The 6,516-nt window shown below is 38.0% G+C and overlaps 1 pseudogene; it reads left to right on the forward strand.

The window, feature by feature from the left end:
• The first annotated feature begins 310 nt into the window (after positions 1–310).
• Positions 311–5,079, forward strand: LOC137821339 (putative disease resistance RPP13-like protein 1; annotated as a pseudogene).
• Positions 5,080–6,516: the final 1,437 nt, after the last annotated feature.

The raw sequence follows: 6,516 nt of genomic DNA on the forward strand, positions 1-6,516 counted from the left end.
CTTATGAAGTATGCATAAAAATAAATTTTTTTATTAATTGTTATAATTATATTTATACCTATATATACCTATATAGTTATATAATAATTTCATATTTATTAACTCAAATTCAATAATGCCATTTCAAGTTTTCGTGAGGAACTTTTGATGCAGAAATGTATGTGGTTCAACGAAGAGATTTTTTTCTGAGTAAATATAGTTAGAATTTTTGGAGATATATAGTTGGATATTATTATTAGATCATCCAACGTAAGTTTAGTACAGTTTTAGTATTTTAGAAAAACAGAAAAATGAGTTTTGATGTGGGTTGGTGAGAATGGATGATGGACTTTAGAAGGAAAAGGATTAGTCGGCAAAGGAATATATATAAACTTCTGCATTGATGGACAACAGCTGTGAACGTTTGTGTTGACTGGTGACTTTAAAGTAAAGCATCATTCATAACAAAACATAATCTTACTACTGATCTCAACATCACTCACATCTCTCCACTCACTCTTTTCCATTCACATTTTCTACCATGGCTGCTGAATTCATTACCAATGTTCTTGTCTCCACCTTCCTTGAGACCACTATTGACAATTTGGCTTCTCGTTTTGGAGACATATTTCGTGGAAAAAAAGCCAACAAGAAGCAGTTAAGCATCTTGAAGCTGAAGCTCCTAGCAGTTGATGTTGTGGCTGATGATGCAGAACAGAAACAGTTCACAGATCCACGTGTCAGAGATTGGCTTCTCGCAGCCAAGGGCTACGTGTTTGATCCAGAGGATCTCTTGGATGAAATAGATAATGCACTCACCAAAAGCCAAGTGGAAGCTCAGTCTCAAAATGCTGCTAAAAAGGTACTGAATTCCCTCAAATCTACTTTTGTCAGTTTCTTTAAAGAAAATGAAATTGAATCAAGGATGGAACAAGTCATTGAGGACTTAGAAGATCTTGCAACCCGCAGTCATGTTCTAGGTTTGAAAAGGGCTGATGATGTTGGGGTGAGAACCGGTAGTAGATTATCATCAACATATTTGCCAAACGAAAGTGATATCTATGGCAGAGAAGATGACAAACAATTTGTCCTTAACTGGCTCAAATCTAACACTCAAAACAACCTATCTATACTTTGTATTGTGGGAATGGGAGGGGTGGGTAAGACTGCTCTTGCCCAACATGTATTCAATGACCCAAGAATGAATGAGGCTAAATTTGATGTCAAAGGATTTGTGTTTCAGATGAATTTGATGTTTTCAAGGTATCAAGAGCAATTCTTGAGCATGTTACTACATCTATTGATGACAGTAGAGATATAGAGATCGTTCACAGAAGATTGAAAGAAAAATTGACAGGAAAAAAGTTTCTTCTTATTTTGGATGATGTTTGGAACAAAAATCAATTTAAATGGGAAGAAGTGCAGAAGCCCCTTGTTTTTGGAGCCCAAGGGAGTAGGATTCTTGTGACTACGCGTAGTAAGAATGTTGCTTCTACCATGCGGTCAGACGAACACTCCCTAGAGCAATTACAACAAGATCATTGCTGGAAGTTGTTTGCTAAACACGCATTCCGAGATGATAATACTCAACCAAATCAAGAGTGCAGGGAGATTGGCATGAAGATTGTTAAAAAATGTAAAGGACTACCTCTCGCCTTGAAAACAATGGGAAGTATGTTACACAACAAATCATCTGTTTCAGAATGGAAAACTGTGTTCCAAAGCGAAATATGGGAATTTTCAAAAGAGCATTGTGATATTATTCCCGCTTTAGCATTGAGCTATATCCACCTTCCTTCCCATATGAAGATATGTTTTGTTTATTGTGCCCTATTCCCCAAGGATTATATGTTTAAAAAGGAGGATTTGATTCAGTTGTGGATGACTGAAAATTTTGCCCACTTTTGTCAACATAGTAGGACTCCAGAAGAAGTTTGCGAACAATACTTCAATGATCTACTATCAAGGTCCTTCTTCCAAAATAAAAAAGTATTTGACATGCAACAATACATCAAAGATTTACATTACAGATCCTTCTCCCAAAATTCACATAAAACTAAAGAAGTATTTGTCATGCATGACCTTCTACATGATTTGGCAAAATATGTCGGTGGAGGCCTATACTTCAGGTGTGAGCTTGATCAAACAAAAAAGATACAAAAAGTAGCTCGTTATTTTTCATTTGATCTTGGTGACAAACAATATTTTGATGGGTTTGGAACTTTATGTAATACAGAAAGCTTACGTACATTTGTGCCAAAAACTAGGAGCCTAAATTATTCCTGGAGGTGGGGTATCAAAATGTCAATACATGAATTGTTCTCCAAGTTTAAGTTCTTACATATCTTATCTTTGTCTCATTGTTCTAACCTTCAAGAGTTACCTGACCCTATTGGCAATCTTGAGTATCTCCGTTCCTTAGACCTCTCCCATACGGTAATAAAAAGACTGAATGAAAATATATGTTTACTCTCCCACTTGCAAATACTGAAGTTAAACTTTTGTCGACATTTGGAAGAATTGCCCTCAAATTTGCATTTACTCACCAATCTGTGTCGGCTTGAAATTATAGAGACTGAACTGAGAAAGGTGCCACCGCATTTGGGAAAACTGAAGAATCTTAAAGTAGTAGTGAATTCTTTTACTTTTAATGTTGGTCGTGGCAGGGAGTTGGGTATTCAACAACTAGGAGAGCTTAACCTTGATGGAAGTCTATCAATTCTAGAACTGCAGAATATTGAGAATTCCCTGGATGCATTAAAAGCAGATTTCAAGAATAAAACACAGCTTGTGGCGTTGATGTTGGTATGGGGGTTCATTCGAAACTCTATTGATTCGAAAAAAGAAGAGGAGGTAATTGAGAATTTGCAACCTTCCAAAAACTTAAAGAAGTTGTCAATAGTTAACTATGGTGGGAAACGATTTCCAAATTGGTTACTGAAAATTTCATTGTGGAATATGGTGTCCTTAGTGTTGGACAAATGTATATCTTGCCAAGGTTTACCTCCCCTTGGACTTTTGCCATTTCTCAAGGTGTTGAGGGTTACAAGACTTGATGGGATAGTTAGTATTGATTCTGATTTTCATGGTAACAACTCTTCTTCATTTAAATCCCTTGAAACATTGAACTTCTCCTTTATGAGTCAATGGGAAACATGGGAATGCCAAGCTGTGACAAGTGCTTTTCCACGTCTACAACATCTTTCCATAAAAAATTGTCCGAAGCTGAAAGGACAACTGCCAAAACAACTTATTCCTTTGGAAACACTACAAATTGAATACTGCCAACAACTTGAGGCTTCCGCTCCTAGGGCTTTAGAATTACAAATACGTCATTGTGGAAAGCTGCAGTTAGAGTGGGGTACAATGAAAAGGCTCACAATGAAAACATCATTGCTGGAAATTGTTGGGTCGTCCAACACTCTTGAAAACTTGCAGATTGATTCACCCTTGGAGTCAATCAATGATAATTGTGTCTCTCTAGGAAGCTTTCCACTGGATTTGTTCCCAACACTCAGGACGCTTGATCTCAGTGGGTTTGGTAATCTAGAGATGATTTCACAGAGTCTCATCCATAATCATCTAGAAGAGGTAACACTAAACGATTGTCTGAAATTTGAATCATTTCCTGGAAGCATGCATATGCTGCTTCCATCTCTGAGGAGCTTATGCATACAAGGTTGTTCAAGACTTGAGTCATTCCCTGAGGGAGGTCTCCCATCAAATCTAGAAAAGCTGACAATACAAGACTGTCGTAGAATTGAGTCATTGCCTAATGAAGGTTTCCCATCAAGTCTCCAGACTCTGAGAATACAAGGTTGTTCAGTACTTGAGTCATTCCCTAACAGAGATTTCCCATCAAATCTAGAAGGGCTGACAATACAAGACTGTCCAAGACTTGAGTCATTCCCTAACAGAGGTTTCCCATCAAATCTCCAAAATCTGACAATACAAGGATGTTCAGTACTTGAGTCATTCCCAGAGGGAGGTTTCCCATCAAATCTAGAAGAGATGACAATAAAAGACTGTCCAAGAATTGAGTCGTTCCCTGATGGAGGTTTCCCATCAAATCTAAAAGAGTTGGCAATACAAGACTGTCCAAGACTTGCGTCGTTCCCTGACAGAGGTTTTCCATCAAATCTCCAAACTCTCACAATACAAGGTTGTTCAGTACTTGAGTCATTCCCTGACGGAGGTTTCCCATCAAATCTAGAAGAGCTGACAATACAAGACTGTCCAAGACTTGAGTTGTTCCCTGACAGAGGTTTCCCATCAAATCTCCAAACTCTGACAATACAAGGTTGTTCAGTACTTAAGTCATTCCCCTGACGAAGGTTTCCCATCAAATCTAGAAGAGCTGACAATACAAGACTGTCCAAGACTTGAATCGTTCCCTGACAAAGGTTTCCCATCAAATCTTCAGACGCTAACAATACAAAGATGTTCAGTACTTGAGTCATTCCCTGACAAAGGTTTCCCATCAAATCTAGAAAAGTTGACAATAAAAGACTGTCCAAGAATTGAGTCATTCCCTGACAAAGATTTCCCATCAAATCTCCAGACTCTGAGAATACAAGGTTGTTCAGTACTTCAGTCGTTCCCTGACAGAGGTTTCCCATCAAATCTCAAGCTTCTGCAAATCAGTAATTGCTCTAGACTTGTTGGCTCACTGAAAGGAGCTTCCAAAGACAACTCTTTGAAAACCTTGTGGATTGGAGAAGTAGATGCAGAATGTTTTCCACATGAAGATTTGCTTCCACTCTCTCTTACTTCTCTAACCATCTCTGATTGTCCAAATCTAGAAAAACTGGACTACAAGGGTCTTCATCAACTCTCATCCCTTCAGAATTTGTATATTAAGAACTGCCCCAATCTCCAACGCTTACCGGAGGAGGGTCTTCCCAAATCAATTTCATATCTTGATATTCGTGATTGTCCTTTGCTGCAACGGCGTTGCTGGCGTGAAAGAGGCGAAGACTGGGAGAAGATTGCGCACATTCAAACACGGTATATATTGAAATGATGTTGTTTGTTTGAACAGTGATGCATTTGTTGGGTTACTTCAAATTCAGACAAAGAAAAAAACACAGCTCGCTGTCAGACAGAAGCCACTTATAGAAAACTATGCAGTATATTCAAGACACTGCAGCTGTTAAATTGACAGATCGTTTAAAACACTGTGAACATCGAATACAAATTGCTACGAGTATTATAGTACTTCAATAATATTGACGCTTGCTATGAGAAACACTGTTGGAAATTGATAGCAAAATACTCTCATGGAAAACAATAAGAAATTTAAATCAGCCATATTCCTTTAACTTGTATAATTCCTTTAACTTGTATATTCCTTTAACGTGTTACTCATGACTGCTCCCTTTTGTGCTTCCTTCCAAAATTCCTCTGCTCCTTCAGACGATCTGCCCATTGATTATAGATTCCACCCCTCATCCACATTAAAACCAGTTAATGAGATGCTCAAAGTAGATGTACAGCATTCCAGTAAAAACTGCAGTATACCAGTAAACTGTGCCCCTTCAATTAATCTTCACAGATGTTCTGCAGATGATTCTGCACACGATTCCTCCAGAGACATTTTGAAGTTGAGAGTTATGTCTAACATAGCAGAGACAAAACCAAATTTGATCCCACCCTCCCTTCCAAGCAAGACCTTGTGCTTTCAATTAATGACCCCATTTAAACTTTTTGGGGAACCAACTCTTGCCAAGCATGCCTTGGTTGTGGTTCTCCTATGCCAACCGTATGGTTCAGCTGGCAGCACCAACACTAGGCACCAAAACCTCACACATATCTGCATACCCTTTCAAGCCTTTAAACACACCTATTCCACGCTTCCCACTGCCCTCAAGACCTTTCTAGAAATGCCAGTGCTCCACTCAAAAAACTCTCAACTGATGCATAAGCTTTCCAGCATTTCTAGACTCCAGCCCTTTTATAAGCTACAACCGTGCTTTCGAACTAATCCTTCCCAATACTGACCCACACTAATAGCACCTACAGCACCCACATCTGCTGTAGCTATCTTGCAAAGTATTTAAGTACAATGCATATAAACATTAACTGTTCATTTTCCAATTACTAACAGATATTTCGCTTGTGCTTTAAGGTTAACTGGACAAGTAGAAAACCATGTGGCTCAAAATATGAAGGACACTATAATTCCAAACAATTATTTTATATAATTCATTCTAATAGATTTCTTTAAACCAAACTAAGATATCTGAGTATTTTAGTTATATTTTAATTCTATATCCTATATTTTAATAGTATTTTAAACCTACAGCATAGTGTAAATCAGACTCAACCAGCAAAAAACAGCCAAAACATGAGCCAAATACTATATCCCTAGAGAACCTAATAGTACCTCACCAGAACCCAAAATGGTAAAAATTGTTTTCAACTTGGTTGTGAGCCACACTAGAGATTCCAGTCCATTTATTGCAAAGGTTCCAAACTTCCTCTGCACTTTTACATTCAAAGAAAAGGTGACTAACAGATTCATCTTCCAAGCCACAC

The sequence above is a fragment of the Phaseolus vulgaris genome, chromosome 11, assembly GCF_000499845.2.
Source record: "Phaseolus vulgaris cultivar G19833 chromosome 11, P. vulgaris v2.0, whole genome shotgun sequence".
Classification (NCBI taxonomy): Eukaryota; Viridiplantae; Streptophyta; class Magnoliopsida; order Fabales; family Fabaceae; genus Phaseolus; species Phaseolus vulgaris.